Raw genomic sequence first — 18330 nt, 5'->3', positions numbered from 1 at the left:
TTTCGTCCGTAATTAGTGCGTGTGAACGTACCCTTAGAGTTGGGACCTATATCTATCTGACATTTATGGCATATCCTGTGGATATGCCATAAATGTCCCTGATAGGAAAACCCCTTTAAGGCTGCAAAAATATATTGAAGTCAGAATAGCTACATTGTAAGCAAGTTTGCATAGTTTTGAGACGTCTGAGAGAGAACCAACTGCACATAAGTGTTAATTTAAGATACAGATTAAGTTTCTGGGGTACATAATTTCTCCTGTTGGGTAGCGTATGGATCCCAGTAAGATTCAAGCTATATTAGACTGGCCTACTCCAAAGAATTTGAAGGACGTTTAAAGATTTGTAGGTTTTTCAAACTTTTACCGCAAATTTATTAGGAATCTCTCAAGAATTATTTGTCTCATAATACAACTTACCCAGAAAGGAATTCCTTTAAAGTAATATTTTAGTACATCCTAAATCAGACTTTACATTTGCTGTTAAAATAGATGCTACAGACTCAGCAGAGGAAGCAATGTTGTCCCAAAGAGTTGGTGATAAGCAGTTGCTTTACCCATGTGCCTTTTTCTCAAGCCAGTTGTCATCATCGGAAAGAAAGTATGATATTGAAAATAAAGAATTATTAGCAATAAAGAAGGTATTCACAGAATGGAGACATCATCTTGAAGGAGCTTCGAACTGACAGACAGACACTATGATTTTTATTTTTAGCAGTAGATACTTTAAGTTGTGAGGTGAGGCCTCCATGGGTAGGACCTGTTTTTCCAGCACATTCATTGCTAAACAATTTTTTCAGTATGTCAAAGCACATTATCCTTCTGCAAGAGGACACTGCCATTAGGGAATACCGCTGCCATAAAGGGGTGTACTGAGTCTGCAACAATGTTTTGGTAGGTGGTATGTATCAAAGTAACATCCACATGAAGCCATGACCCAAGGTTTCCTAGCAGAATATTGCTCAGAGCACAATGCATCCGCCGGCTTGTCTTCTTCCCATAGTGCTTCCTGGTGCCATCTCTTACCCAAGTAAGCGACGAATATGCACCTGGCCGTCCACATGATCTAAGAGAAAACGTAATTCTTACATGGCTCCATGGTTCTGATGCTCACGTGCCCATCCTAGGTGCTATTGGGTTCACCATGGGCACTCTGACCGGTCCTGGGCTACGCAGCCCCAAACTCAGCAACCCGAGATGCACTGTGTGCTCTGACACCTTTCTATCATACCTAGCATTAACTTTTTTTTAGTAGTTTGTGCTACTGTAGCTTGGGCACTAATGACCCTGTTGCCGATTCACCGGTTTTCCTTTCTTGGACCACTTTTGGTTTAAGGTGTTAGTGGTATATTTGAAGCCTTCCACCGCAGGACTTGATATTTTGTATACTCTACAAGAATTTATAATTAAATCACTGGAATAGGACTAGAGTTTCGTTTAAAATGTAACTTTTACTTGTAACATATTTAAAAAGTGTGTAAAACAAATAACACACCAGGACAAGACTGTTTACAAAAAAATCTTCCTTATTGTACAGGAGATATAGTGCTCCATGCAAAAAAAGTCAATTCAATATTGGTAATATCATTTCTTTGCAGAGTTAAAGAAAATGCTCCAAATTGTTGCAAAACATGTGAGTGATCTATTTCCCAGGAGGATATATATAAATCTCTGTGGGGTAATGACCCCTCCTACCCGTTCCGTAGTGTGTTAAAGTCCTGTTCCGTTCTTATGGCTGGGGACTGGGAAGCCTCACTTGTTTCTTTTATATGATTTTAGGCAATCAATCATTGCTTTCTCTCTCTCCTGTACAATAAGGAAGATTTTTTTGTAAACAGTCTTGGACCACTTTTGGTAAGTACAGTACTAACCACTGAATACCGGGAACATCCCACAAGACCTGTCGTTTTAGAGATGCTCTGATCCAGTTGTCTAGCCAATACAATTTGGTTCTTGTCAAGGCCGATGAGATCCTTACACTTGCCCATTCAAGAACTGACTGTTCATTTGCTGCCTAATGTATCCCACTCCTTGACAGGTGCCATTGTAATAAGATAATCTATGTTATTCATTTGACCTGTCATTGGTTTTAATGTTATGGCTGACCAGTGTAGATTTCCAAGATTGTATAAACAATCATTGTGACTATTCCATTATTCCACTACTTCTTTATTTGCTTAAGTCTCTGTCCTCATTTCTCTACTCACAAGCTAGACCAGTTGCTCTATGTGGTCTCCACAGATTGTCATCCAGTTTAGCAGTCTTGGTGAATCTCAGTTGACCATTTTGCAGGAGACCTGATTCTCGCAGTACACAATTAGGATGCCCCATGGACGTAAACTCAGCACAAGAGGCAGGGTGCACTTTCTAACATACCATACATACAAACACAAGCAGTTACCTACCTTAGCAGGATTTGCTTCAAGAAGTTTGCAGCATTAAAATATGAAAATACACAGAAGTCAGCCTCCTCTTTCACATTGGCAACAGGATGACAGCTATTGAAAACCAGTAGACCACTATTAAGCCCTGTTCAAAGTGAGTTTTTTGACACGTATTTTGATGCGGAAACTGCGCCAAAAAAACGAAAATGCCGCCCATTGATTTCAATAGGAGGCGGAGGCGTTTTTTTACCACACGTGGAAAAAACGTTTCGCGGTAAAAAGAAGCGTCAGGCCCTATCTTCGAGCATTTACACCTCTGACCTCCCATTGACATCAATGGGAGGCAGAGAAAGCGTATTTCGCGGCGTTTTTTCCTCGTAGCACTCAATGGACGTGAGTGAAAAACGCATCGAAAATCGCGGCAAAAGGCGTGCAGGCAGGTCAAAATTTTGAGGCAGAATTTTCCTCCTGCAAAAAACTCAGTGTGAAACCGGCCTTAAGGCCAAGGGTCATACTTAAGTCAATGCAAAAACTAACCTGGATGTCAAACACACTGCTGTATTATTTTTTTTGTTGTTTTGCAACTAGCTCCTCAGTAGCTTATAATCAATCATTGACCTTTGTTTAAAAAAAATACATTAAAATACTAATAATAAGTAATGCTACATTATATAACTATTATGTACATACTTTAATATAGAGTATATACATATAAAGTTATTCTATACCAAATGCTGGACATATGTAAGAAATATACATGACTTAAGGATAGTAGATTCCTGCTGTGAACCTCGCACCATATTCCTACATACCAATAAAAACACAGACTTTGATTATTTTTGGTGGAAAGGCTACAGCAGCCATTTTTAATTAACCCCTTCCCGCACCTTGGCGTAACTGTACGTCCAGATAAGCAGTAACTTCGCGCACCTGGGCGTACAGTTACGTCCGCGCTTTAAAAGTTAACCGCCGCGCGGCGCTACACCGCAGAGGCGGTTAACTGTGCAGGGTGTCAGCCCTGCTCTCCCCGTTGCTGATCAGCGGCCTGTCGCCGCTGAAATCAGCAATTAACCCCTTCGATGCGGTGGTCGATTGCGATCACCACATCGAAGAGGTTTACAGCGGATCGGCAGCCCCCCACATGTATTTGACATAAACAAAGAATGCTTTTTTTCCTATAATAAGACTTTTATTATAGGAAAAAAATTAACACGTTAAAAAAAGTACACATATTTGGTATCGCCGCGTTCGTAATGACCCCAACTATAAAACTGTAATATTATTTTTCCCGCACGGTGAACACAGCGAAAAAAATAAACGAAAAACAGTGCCCGAATCACAATTTTTTGGTTACCAACCCTCCCAAAATATACAATAAAAAGTGATCAAAAAGTCGCATGTACGCCAAAATGGTACCAATACAAACTACATCCCGTCCCGCAAAAAACAAGCCCTTACACCGCTTTTTTGACTGAAAAATAAAAACGTTATGGCTCTAAGAATATGGTGACACAAAAATTAATTTATTTTATAAATAAGTGATTTTATTGCACAAACGCTGCAAAACATAAAAAAATTATATACATCTGGTATCGCCGTAATCGTATCGACCCGCAGTATAAAATATAATGGTAATTTATAGCCCAGGGTGAAGGCCATAAAAAAAACAAATAAAAAACTTTGTCAGAATTGATGGTTTTTGGTCACCTTGCTTGCCAAAAAATGGAATAAAACGTGATCAAAAAAATTTCTGGTACCCCAAAATGGTACCAATGAAAACTACAGATTGTCCCGCAAAGAATAAACCCTCACACGGCTCCGGTGGAGAAAAAATAAAACAGTTCTGGCTCTCAGAATATGGCGATGCAAAATGTGCAGAGTGTTCCAAAAGCGGATAAGATCGGGCGCCATTTATAAGTGCGACACCGGCCACATATCTGCGGATTATTATTTATTTACTGCATTATTATACCCTCTTATTATACCCTGATGTACCCCGCACAGATAACATGTACCCTGATGTACTCCGCACAGATAACATGTACCCTGATGTACTCCGCACAGATAACATATGCCCCCACATTATAAACTGAAACACCAGTAAAACCCCAAACAGAACAACTACCAAGCAAACTCTGTGCCCCAAAAGCCAAATGGCGTCCCTCCCTTCTGAGCCCTGCAGCGTGCCTAAACACCAATTTACGTCCACAGATATGGCATCGCCATACCCGGGAGAAACCGGTTAATATTTTGAGTTATTTGTCTTCAGTGGCACAAACTGGGCATAACATGTAGTGCACTAAAATGGCATATGAGTGGAAAATTGTAATTTTCACTCCGCACCATGCGCTGCGCATTAACCCCTGCGCGCACCATGACATAGCATGTCTTAGTGTGGGGGGTGATGTATGGAGCGTCTCACGTAAAAAATAAAGAATTTAGAACGGCAAAATCGCTGTTTTTTTGGTCACCTTGGCTCTACCTAAAAATGTAATAAAATGTGCTCAAAAAGTTGTATGTACCAAAAAGTTGCACCAATAAAAACGACCGCTCGTCCCTCAATAAATAAGCCCTCATACCGCTCTATTGACTGAAAAATAAAAAAGTTGTGGCTCTTGGAACGTGGGGAGGAAAAAACTAAGAAGGAAAAGAAAAAAATGGATCACTCCAGAAAGGGTTAATTACTTTCTAATTAAAAACCATTTATGACCACACGTGGGGTATTGCCGTACTCGGGAGAAATTGCTTTACAAATGTTGGGCGGCTTTTTCTCCTTTATCCTTTGTGAAATTGAAAAAAATGCAACATTTTAGTGGAAGAAATGTCGATATTCATTTTCACGGCCTAATTCTAATAAATCCTGCAAAAGACTTGTGGGGTCTAAATGCCCACTATATCCCTAGATAGATTCTTTAAGTGGTGTAATTTCCACTTTTGGGGGGTTTCCCCTGTTTTGGCCTCTCAGGGGCTTTGCAAATGCGACATGGCACCCAAAAACCATTTCAGCTAAATTTGAGCTCCAAAAGCCAAATAGCGCTCCTTCCCTTCTAAGCCTTGCTGTGGGTCCAAACAGCAGTTTATTACTACATATGGCATATTTCCGTAATCGGGAGAAATTGTTTTACAAATGTTGGGGTGCTTTTTCTCCTTTATTCCTTGTAAAAATTAAAAATGGCTACCTTTTTTCAGAAAAAAAGTCGATTTTTACCTTTACAGAATAATTCCAATGAATTCAGCAAAACAACCGTGGGGTCAAAATGCTAACTTTACCCATAGAAAAATTCCTTGAGGGGTGTAGTTTCCAAAATGGGGTCACTTTCCGGGGGTTTCCACTATTTTGTTCCCTCCAGTGCATTTCAAACGCGACATGGCACTGAAAACCATTCCAGCAAAATCAGAATTTCAAAATCCAAATGGTGCTCCTTTCCTTCTGAGTCCTGCTGTGGGTCCAAACAGCAGTTTATTACCACATATGGGGTATTGCTATAATCAGGAGAAATTGCTTTACATATGTTGGGGTGTTTTTTCTCTTTTATACCTTGAAAAAATTAAAAATTTCTACGTTTTTTCAGAAAAAAGTAGATTTTCATCTTCACAAACTAATTCAAATAAATTTAGCAAAGAAACTGTGGGTTCAAAATGCTAACTATACCCCTAGATAAATTCCCTGAGGGGTGTAGTTTCCAAAATGAGGTCACTTTTGGGGGTCTTTATTGTTTTGGCCCCACAAGACCTCTTCAAACCTGACATGGTACCTAAAATATATGCTAAAAAAAGAAGGCCCCAAAATCCACTAGGTGCTCCTTTGCTTCTGAGGCCTGTGTTTCAGTCCATGACCGAACTAGGGCCACATGTGGGATATTTCTAAAAACGAATGCTAATTTTTGCAATTTTTCGCTACATTTTGGTGTTTTTCACAATTAAATACTGAATCTATCGGGCAAATTTTGCCAGTAACATAAAGTCCAATGTGTCACGAGAAAACAATCTCAGAATCGCTTGGATAGGTAAAAGCATTCCGGAGTTATTACCACATAAAGTGACACATGTCAGATTTTAAAAATCGGCTTCGTCCTGAAGGCCAAAACAGGCTCAGTCCTGAAGGGGTTAAACACAATTTTATTTACAACAATTCACAAATATCAAATATCATAAATATTGCTATAAATAACATTATAAATAATACTCTTATAACTTTATAATTAACATTATAACCTCTTGTCTTAAATGATAAGGAGTCCTTGAAGGCATTCACACTTCCTGAAATCCATTAACAGGCCTATGGTCTCTGCCCTCAGCCGTACTGCACCTAGCCTGAAGACCCATTATCTTCCAGACCTGCCCCCTTCCTGGGGACCTGCCCACAGGAATTTAACCAAAGGGCTGGGTAAATAACTTCCCCAAGCCCAAACTGCCACCATCATTATTCCAATTTCTTTACCTCTACCTTCAAGAACTCCTCATACTCCTGCCATGATGATCCTGCATGACTCCCTAATGCCTGAGCATCCCTCCATACACGTAGGGCCCATTCAATACCCTCCTGCAAACCCAAAGACCAAAAATCGAACCCAATGCCATTGAGATGTAAGCCTTGCACCCACAATCATCTGACCTTAGCCTCCGATTTATCAAATCGAAGCTGCCGTCCAGCTGGCCACACATCAGCTCTCAAGCCGCCCCAGTAAACATACGAGTGCCCCATGATCCACACCAGTCACGGTCTTACACCTGAAAGAACAACAGAAATATAATAGAAATATAAACACATCCAAACAAATTCATTTCAAAGCAACCAAGGTACTTGTAACCACCTCCCTCAAGCTAAATGAGGCCTCACATATTATTTGTAATGCGCCGATTCCCAGCGCCCAATTTTCTTAACAACATCAGGAGCCAAACCCCATCTAGCTGCCTCCATTGCCACCCCTATGCGAAATTAATGTGCACTGTAGCTAGCCCCATCCAAACCCAAATCACCCAAGCACCTCATAAAAACAACCCATCCCTATGCACCAATAAAGGAAACGCCCCTGTAGGCCGAACCACAACAAACCGCTGGAAACACCAGACAGGGCACATATCTGAACCCTCAAGTTGCCGTAAGTGAATCATCACCCCCCGCCTTAGCTGATTCGTCTTAGATCGTCTTAAAAAACAGCGAAGAACTAGCCCATCCAAAGAAATATCCACAAACAGCAAGCCACCAACCCTTGACCTGTTAGGTGCAACCAACTCAGAAATCCTGAATGCCCCAAAGAAAGCCAACGAAAATGGCAAACAAAATAAACACATCTCAAAACCATCCAAAAACACACCACGCAATTTACACCCCAAGTTCTCCAGCAAGGAAAAAGACCGTGGGCGCCTGGAATCCCTGACCACACAACCTCTTCTGAAACCTTTCATGGCTTGACGAACAAAAAGGGACTTAGTTACGTCTACTTCATGTCTACTTTTGAACCAAAAAGCCAATGCCGGCGATTTGCGTATAGTTCTGGGTTGGGGGACAACACAGAACTATACGCCCTACCCGCAAAATACAACACGCATGCCTGCCGATCACCAGATTCACACCCCACGCTGTCCGACATATCCTCCCACTCCAGCCAAACCTTACTATAAGCCATCCATGTGGTCTCTCTGACAGACCTCCGAATTAACTCCATTGCTGCGTCTATGCCAACTGCCAAAGACGTTCTAGACACGGGATCCCATCTATGTCTGCGTCCGGCACCAACTCCCAAAACCTGTCCCACTGAAACCGAGAAAGAGACTCAGCTACCGAATTACAAACCCCTGGAACATGCACTGCCACAAACTGAGCATTTAAAGTCAGACACAACAACACCAAGTGCCGTAACAAGTGAACTACAGGTTGAGAATTTGCTGACTGGCTGTTCACTGCTTGGACCACCCCCTCATTGTCACATATGAAACACACTCTCCTATCTCTCAGCGTGTCACCCCATATCTCCACTGCCACCACGATGGGAAATAGTTCCAACAATGCCAAATTCGAACACCACCCTTTCTCTCTCCAAACTGTCGGCCAAGGGTACCACCACTGCCCCTGAAAATACGCCCCAAAACCTCGGAAGCATCCGTATATAGCTCTAGGTCCACATTTGACACAGGGCCACTCATTATAACCAACCGACCGACCGTTATACTGCTCCAAAAATTGTTCCCACACCGAAAGGTCATCCTTCAAAGATACCGACAAGCGGATAAAATGCAAAGCCGACCGCACTCCAGCAGTCGCCATAGCCAAGCACCTGCAGAATATACATCCCATGGGCATAATTCTGCATGCAAAATGAAATCTACCTAGTAAAGACTGCAGATCCCTGAGCCTAACCTGCTTCACCCTGCGTGCACGTGCCATTCCCAACTTCAGGTCCTACAGCTTGTCCTCTGGGAGGTGACATTCCATGCGATCCGTGTCTATGACTATCCCTAAAAATTTCACAACAGTTGCCGGGCCCTCGGTTTTATCCAGAGCCAAAGTCACCCCAAAATCATCAGCAATCTGCTGCATAATATGCAACAACATCGAACACACTCTCGCACCAGCAGGGCCAACAAATAAGAAATTGTCGAGGTAATGGAGCACTGAACGAATCTACGCCTCCTATCGCATCACCCACTCGAGGAACATACTGAACGTCTCAAAATAGGCCCATTGGGAGACAGCAATCTACAAAGTATCGACCCTCCCAACAACACCCCAACAAATGGAAACTATCAGAGCGTACTGGGAGTAAACAAAATGCCACTTCAATATCTGTCTTTGCTAACAACGAACCCCTCCCTAATTTTCGCACCCACTTTAATGCCGCATCAAAGGAAGTATAGGACACGCTACAAATATCCGGGTCAATGCCGTCATTCACCGAGGTGCCCTCCGGATAGGACAACTGGTGAATCATACAAAATTTATTGGGTTCTTTTTTGGGCACTAAACCTAACGGGGAAATAAGTAAATCCGGGATCAGAACCTCAGAGGAAGGCCCAGCCATTTTCCCCAACAAAACTTCCTTCTGAAGCTTTTCAGAAACCACTGTCGGTTGAGCCAATGCAGAGGACAAATTACGTATAGGTCCCCCAGGAGCCGGTGACAAACTAGGAATCCGCAAAACCCACGTCAAAACCGTCAGCCAACAGCGCCGCTGCACACCTATTTGGATACTGCCTTAGGAAAGGCAGCATCTTTTGCACCTTCACTGGGGTCGCCCCTCTTCTGGTCAAATTCTCCTCCCTTACCCCTGCCCTTTTAAAGCAATGCGACAAACCATGTGTTCCTCCACAGCCGGAGCACTCGTGCTTGTACCTGCAATCTGAACCGAATTTACAGTGCCCTTCATTATATTGCGAACAGCAACCTTTCCCGGATACAGCCGACTGACTTTTTGCTGATCCTGAACCGCCGGCTGTACCATGAAAGGGCTGATTCACCCCCCTGGGCTCCGCCATAAGTCTCATCCAAAGACAGTCTTTGTGATCACAACATAGCGAAGGCCGAACAGCCTTCCGCTGTCTAAAATGTTCATCATACACTGTACGCCTCCCCCACATAGTCTAAGTAACAAAAAATTGCAGAACAATTGTCCGGAGCTTATTCCCCTATCACGCTTGCCAGGATGGCAAAGGCTTGCAGCCAGTTAGAAAATGTACAAGGTATCAGCCGATACCGCCGTCGCTCCTCCTCTTCCTATTTACATTCGTCCTTCCAAATTTTTCCTGCACTTCCGCTTTTAATGTGCCCCCAACGGCCCTTCAAAACACACATATACCTCTCCCCACGCCGCATCCGCCAAGCGCACCTCATCGGCCGTTTTTGCTTTAGCAGCCGACCCCGCAGTAGACGGCGTCCGGCCATCCCCACACCCAAACACTGAGAATCTCAGGGGACGCCCCCCAGACCACGAACGGGGGATCTCTCTCCCCTAAACCTTGTGGAGCAAACAATTCCTGCATCCCCTTAAAAAAACACTGTAAATTATCCACTGAAAGACTACCCTCCCCCACTGACAAACCCATAGCAAAGGTGGTAGACTCACCCGGCCGTCCCTGGGGCCTGCCCCCAGCAGCCGTAGACATGGATCCTCCCAGGGATTCAGGAACCACCAAGCTTGTTCCTCCAGTCTCCAGCGATGAAAGAAGGCCTCCGCCCGCAAGGGACGTGTCACAGGCTCCATGCCCAGACGTCGCTGTTGCCACTGACACCTGGCCTCTCCAGCTGCCAGAACACTGCGCCTCTCTCCTGCAGGACACGGAGGGGGGCTGCAGGCCGCCCTGCCATCCTCCATGCCCTCCTCTTCACTAACGCCGCTAGGGGCGAAGCCATTCTCTCCGCCCCGTACACTTCCAGCCGCTGGCGAAATTGCGAATGGCCGCTGGCCTCCCACTGACCGGGCACTTCCGGCACGCGCCGACCGCCCTTCCGCACACATACCGCTTCCGGAGCTGCATCACGTCGAGCCCCTCTCCCACGAGGTTCTTCCATGGGAGTGGAGGCCGTAAATCCTGCTGCCCTTCATTGACGTGGCGGGGTGCAGTCTCCGCCTGGAGACTCCCGACACACGCTGAACCAGGCCGCAATCAGGGATTCCTCCCATCCCGACCGCTAACAGGGCAGAGCTGTCACCTAGCAGCAGGGGCTGAAGGGTCCCGGCTGGGGCACTGCTGCTGCCGTCCGGTCTGTGGTGATGATTCTGGGCTCAGTCGCTCTGGCGGCCGAATCCTCCTGGAAGCTCGCCTACTTGCCCCCTTCTCTCCTTCTGGTACCTGTGACGCATTAGCTTGCCTCACCTGCTCCTCAAGCCAGCCAGGCCCATGAAGCAAGGCATCCGCCCTCATCTGCTCCAACAAAATCATCCCTGTATTAGCCATTGCCAGGTAAGTCCAAAACGTCTTCCTCAGGGTCTATTTATGCCGGAAAGAGACCGTCCCTAACTATTCCTTCTCTTTTATACTTTTATACTTTCGCAACTCCTCCTCCCCTTCTTTACTAACCTCTTACTGCACACATTAACCCTTTCTTAACTTTCCTTAACCTTCACTCACTACTCCCTTTGTCATGTGTCCCCTACCCTACGCTTTCAGCTTCATTCCGGGGTCTTGCTGGCTCTGTGCGGGTGGCTTTGCTTTTAAAGTATTAACAATGAAAAGAATTATAATATTAGTATGATGCTGTCTGAATGTTGACATATGGCATAATTTATACTGTAAATTCCAAGAATGGCATTGCCCCATAGTCTCTATATTATGGTATTAATCCTAACATTTACAGTTAGGGAGCACATTATGCCATATTAGACACACTTCAAGCTGCTATAGACCCACTTTAGACCACCTGCACACGTCCCATGTGAATGAGGCCTTAAGAAGAAATGAGAGGACTGTGATTGATAGAAAATGTCCTCCTCCTTTCCAAAAAGAGCTTCTACAGCAGCCAAGAGATATAAAAAAAAACATTGCTCTAGCTGCTGGTGCGCCTTATATAATACAGTGAGGATGGCTTAATGTCAGGCACTGTTTATTGACATAAAGCTCCTCCTAAGTGATGGGCCTGGGAAGAAGTGACCTGCTCTAATGCCCAGACAGCGGTACTGAATCGGTTCTGTAGAACTGGAACATTAACATTACTCTGCAGCAGTTAGACTTTATTTACAAACCTTGACGATATAATGTGTTCATAAGTGGGGACTTTCATATTCCACCTTTCCATAGTTCTTATCCATGGCTTGGACCTTAATATTTGATGTGCTTTCTTATTATTCCCTGACAATTCTGATCTTACCTGTATTCTGACTTCTCCTCTCTCTGCATGTTCATCTCCTGGTATGAGCAGTTGTTCTCTGAACCCCAGTATATAGAGGGCACAGTCATTGTGACATCATATATTGACATTCCAATGACCATCTGTTCTTGAACAGATTATGTTTCATATAAGACCTCACTGACATCTTCTGCTCAGGAAAAGGAGGCCATTGTGATGAAAAATAATTCCAGTAGTACAGTGCAGTCGTACCATGCAGAACAGAGCCCTTAACTGGTTGCCGACACAGGACGAGAATGCTCGTCCTGAGCAGCGAGTACTTCGCGCATTAGGATGAGCATTCTCATCCTGTGTGACAGCCGTCTCTGAGGGTCATCGAGAGCGGGGCAACGGCTGTAATACACAGCCACGGCCCCGCTCTGACAGCGGAGAGGAGAGAAACATCTTCTCTCCGCCGTTAACCCTTTGAACGCCGCGATGAAAGCTGATCGCGGCGTTCAAGGAGGGGGGACTGCACATTGTGACGCGATCAAAGCCCACAACTCATATGGCCAGACAGCCCAGGGTCCATTGAAGGACCCCAGGGCTGTCTGAACATATTTCCTGTTGTTAGGGCATACTGAGGTATGCCCTAACAACTGCCTGTGTACGATCAGTAACAGGCTAATGTACTGGCATATAGATCTATGCCAGTACATTATAGTTACAAAATAAAAATCAAAATGATAAATCCCTTTATGGGATTAAAAAAAAAAGTTAAATGAATGTAAAAAAAAATTAATGATAAATAAATAAATAAATAAAAAGTAAAAAAATACACAGAAACACATTTTTTTTATAATAAATAAACTTTTTAAAATATAAGTCCCAAAACATGTAATAATATAGACATATTTGGTATCGCCACGACCGTAACAACCTGTACAACAAATATATAACATTATTTATGATGATCGGTGTATGGTGTAAAAAAAATAAAATATTAAAACTGCTGCGGAACTGCTTTTTTCTGCAATTTCGCCAAAATAAAAATGTATAGAAATTAAATGATAATATATTTGTACCAAAAAATGGTACCTACATAAAGTACAACTCGTCCCGCAAAAAACAAAGTCTCATACAACTACGTCGTACAAAAAATAAAAGAGTTATGAGCGTCGGGATGCAAAGAGGGAAATGTAAAACAAATTGCTCTGTCCTCAAGGCCAAAATTGGCCGTGTCCTTAAGGGGTTAAAGGAGAACACTCAAAAGTTACTTGTTAAAATCCCTTTAGTGTATCTGAAATATGTGAAAGACTTTAAGGGTGTATTACCATGCAGCAGATTTGTTGCAGACATTTTATGCGACTGTCCCATATATCTGAATGGAGCTTGCAGGAATGCATGTGCACAACCCGAATCAGATGTATACAATAGATTTCAAGTCGAGAAATTTCTGCAACAAATCTGCCGTGTGTGAATATACCATAATTACTGACTATCGTAACAAGTTCTCAGCAATTAAAGCTTCCCGCCCCATGACAGCAGCACCTCTGTGCGGGTGCCCTGTTGATAATATTTCTACCCCTGTGCTCTAGTAGTTAATCATATATAAAACGTAGTGCAAGCAAAAGGCAACCAATCAGTTTTCAGCTTTCATTTATCAAGTCCAGGTTAGACAATGAAAAAAGTCTGATTGATTACTATTGGTATCTGCAGCAGTATATATATATATATATATATATATATATATATATATATATACTAGTATAGAAAACCTGTTACGCGGGTTTGCTAGCAAAAGGAATGATAAGTATTTATAATTGTGCTCTTTGAGAACGACGACGTTCATTACCGGCTCGTCTTTCTTCAGGGTTTTGCCTTCTTTACGCCTTGTTTTGGGAATTGGTTTCTGGTTGTTCCTGGCGTTCCTCTGCACTCATAGTTGCTCTTTTTATTCTCTGAGCCAAATATATATAATGATTATCAGCGTGAGCGTGATCACACGTAGCAGCTAAGGGACAATCCTGATAATCAATATATAGTATTGCATAACTATGCCTGCATTTCTCTTATGTAATAGAATTGTGTTTTGGTATTTTTTGGAGATCAGGGAATTGCATGCACAGTAATTCCTTAATTACTCCTAAAAATAAGAAACTCGTGAATCAAATCAAAAATCGTCCATAGGCTTGAGAAAAATCGAGATTTTATTTTTTTGCAAAATCGCCCAGCCCTACACACAGTGATAACTCTGAGTACAGATAATGTAGTATATGTCACCTGCAGTCCTATGTAACACCACAGATAACACAGTGATAACAGATAATGTAGATGTTACCTGCAGTCCTCTGTAATACCACAGATAACACAGTGATAAATCTCTGAGTACAGATAATGTAGTAGATGTTACCTGCAGTCCTATGTAACACCACAGATAACACAGTGATAACTCTCTGAGTACAGATAATGTAGTTATGTTACCTGCAGTCCTATGTAACACTAGATAGCACAGTGATAACTCTGAGTACAGATAATATAGTAGATGTTACCTGCAGTCCTATGTAACACCACAGATAACACAGTGATATCTCTGAGTACAGATAATGTTGTAGATGCACATACAGAAATATATACACATACAGATACAGGGGCGTAGCTAAAGGCTCATGGGCCCTGGCGCAAGAATTCAGCTTGGGCCCTCCTACCCCTTCCCAACAGCCCCCCCTATGCCTATGCCCAGCCGCCTTGCCCGACAGACCTCATGAATGCCTCCACAGTATATTGCTCCCCATAGCTGACCCCACAGTATTATGCCCCATAGCTGCCCCCACACAGTATAATGCCCCCATAGCTGCCCACACACAGTATAATGCTCCCCATAGCTGCCCACACACTATAATGCCCCCACACAGTATAATGCCCCTCTATAGCTGCCCCCATAGTATAATGCCCCCCATAGCTGCCCCCACAGTATATTGCCCCCCATAGCTGCCACATACAGTATAATGCCCCCATAGTATAATGCCCACTATAGCAGTCCCATACAGTATAATGCCCCCATAGCTGCCACATACAGTATAATGCCCTACAGTATAAAGCCCCCATAGCTGTCCCATACAGTATAATGCCCCACATACAGTATAATGCCCCCATAGCTGTCCAATACAGTATAATGCCCCACATAGTATAATGCCCACCATAGCTCTCCCATACAGTATAATGCCCCACACTCTATAATGCCCACTGTAGCTGTCCCATACAGTATAATGCCCCCCATAGCTGCCACATACAGTATAATGCCCCCATACAGTATAAAGCCCCCATAGTTGTCCCATACAGTATAATGCCCCGCATACATTATAATGCCCCCATAGCTGTCCCATACAGTATAATGCCCCCATACAGTAAAATGCCCTCCATAGCTGCCACATACAGTGTAATGCAACCTTTAGCTGCTCCATACAGTATAATGCCCCCCATAGCTGTCCCATACAGTATAATGCCCCCATACAGTGTAATGCCCCCCTCAGCTGTCCTATACAGTATAATGCCTCCTATTTAGTATAATTCCCCCTCAGCAGCTACCATATGAGCCCCCCTCCCATACCCAGTATAATGCCCCCATATGTACGTACCTAATAGAAATATAATAACATAATTACTTATCTATCCCCGTTCCCACGACGAGTGGAAAGTCCTTCTCCTCCGGTCTGTGCTATGAGTGACTCGGAGCAGACAGGCGCGATGACGTCACTACATTGCGCCTGCCTGTGCCAAGCCGCTCGCTGCACAGTGAATACTGGAGCAAGGCTCCAGCATTGCACTGAACTGTATTTGCGTCCTGAGGATGCAAATACAGTTGGAAGTGCGGTCAGCGCTGTGTGGCAACGGGAGAGGGGGGGGGGCCTGGTCGCAACTGCGACCGTTGCGACCCCTATATCTACGTCACTGTACAGATACATATATAGGCACTCAGACACACAAATACACACACACACAAAGACACACATACACACATACTGGAACTTCTACACACACAAACACAGAGACACACAGACAAATAGAGGCACAGACGACAGACAGACTGAGCACTCACATCTCCTTCCCCACAGGCTTCTTACAGGTCGGGCTGTGGGCGGAGCTAACTGTGCCTTGGACACCACGTCCTTGCCAAATATATATATAATATATATGTATATGTATATATACACACATATATACATATATGTATACAAATCTTGATTCAGGCATTCTAACTGCTACTAGGTAATTTCTAAATTGTGGACATCGATGTAGATGGAGATTAACAAAATATTATTTATATGATGACTCAAACTCCCGATGCCCATTGGCTTTCACTCTCAATCCACTACATGCCACCTATTACTTACAGGGTTGCCAACCGTCTGTAGTTTCCGACAGAAAAAAACCCACTGTGATTTAGTCTCCATCCCCCAAAACGTTGCACTGTGCATGCGCCAAAACGTACATGCGCAGTGCAAACAAGGGAAGAGTAGGCCGCGGCCTGTGGCAAATGCATTTAGGAGCAGGAGGAGGACTGACGAAGCCAAGTGAATGACGGTCTGGGTGAGGTCGGTGCCGGGAGTGGACAAGTCCAGCCAACTGTCCTGAGTCACCTGACCACATCAGTGACGTGAGGTCAGGTGACTGGACCAATCCACACCCGGGCCGGCACCGACCTAACCCAGACCGCAGCCACATGATTCACTAGGCTCCGTCCGCCCTCTTTCTGCTCCTAAATGTGAGTGGCTTCTGGCAGAGCGGTGGCGGGGTAATGGAGTGAGTGTTGAGTGAGTGAGTCTCACCAATCACAGCCCCACTTGTAGCTTTCCCGCGCTAAGTTAGTGTGGGAAAGCTACAAGCAGGGCTGTGATTGGTGAGTCACCCCTAGTACACTGCACAGGCAATGATTTTATAATGTGTCTGTAAAAATTTAGTTCAGTTGTCCAGAAACTACTGAAGTGGAGGTTGGCAACCCTGATTACTTGTGCTATAAGTAATATCACTCATACTTCATTGTTAAAGTGCACTTCAGATTACCAGAGAATAAAGAAACAGTTCTTTGTACATTGAACACTTTATTTAATTAAATCAGCCATTGTACACGTTGCAGCTATGTATTGTTAGTGTGATTTAGATTTGCCATTTTTAACTAAGACATGCCCTCATAGATATATTAAATTAGTGTTATCACTATGGGAACAAGATGCTGAATCATCAACTTAAATGCCACTTCTCACAGTAGTAAACTTTGTTTTATAACAGAGAAGAAAGAAAAAGGAATCAGAACCCATAAAAGTGAGGAACAATTTATGCTGTTACACAGACATCATCTGCACTGCAAATAGCACAACCGACTTTTATTTCTTCAGACCTTGTCACACAATGGACATGATAGAACTAAATGAAGATAGCTGCAAGACTCCCATCCAGACTTCATGGTAAGTGACCTGACTTTTCTGCTGAGAAAGTCATTTAGCAATGTTTCTGCCAGAAATAAATGAAGCTACACAGCAGGTCGTTTTTCTTAAATAAACCAAAGGATACTATAGAATTGTTAAGGGATTTAATGAAACCCTATTAATTTACAGCTGACATTCATCTCTCTCGGTGGGCCCCCCCCCCCCTTAATCGTTTAGAGCAAAGGCCTAATTAATTTTTTCATATTTTTTTATTTTTTTTCCTTGTATTATTTATAAATTAGCGCGTTCTAGATTAATGCAATGTTTTGTTCTTTTCCATTCCCAATCTATACTTACATTAAATAAATGGGTTTAAAATGTATAGTGCTTATATGTATTTATATATATATATATTTGTACGTTAAAAGGCTACATAGTTTAAACCACGAGAAGAATAAGGTACAGAAGACAAAAAATATTTCCATTTTCTTTATAATCCCTTCTTTTTAAAAAAAAAAAAAAAGTGCATAAATGCTAGAATCATTTCCAAGGACTAGTTTCCGACATAAAAAATAGAATAACTGAAACCTGCATTGTGTCTTTAACATCTGACATAAAAATAAAATACAGAAATAGAAGAGCACACATTTGTGAAAACTGCTTGCTCAGTGCTAAGAGGGTTAACAAGTTCCACACATGATTACAGGAGTTTAATCTTTGTTTAATGCCACATGCATGTGCCATAGGAAATCCTGATAAA

The sequence above is a fragment of the Rhinoderma darwinii genome, chromosome 1, assembly GCF_050947455.1.
Source record: "Rhinoderma darwinii isolate aRhiDar2 chromosome 1, aRhiDar2.hap1, whole genome shotgun sequence".
NCBI classification, from domain to species: Eukaryota; Metazoa; Chordata; class Amphibia; order Anura; family Rhinodermatidae; genus Rhinoderma; species Rhinoderma darwinii.
This window is presented reverse-complemented; position numbering follows the sequence as displayed.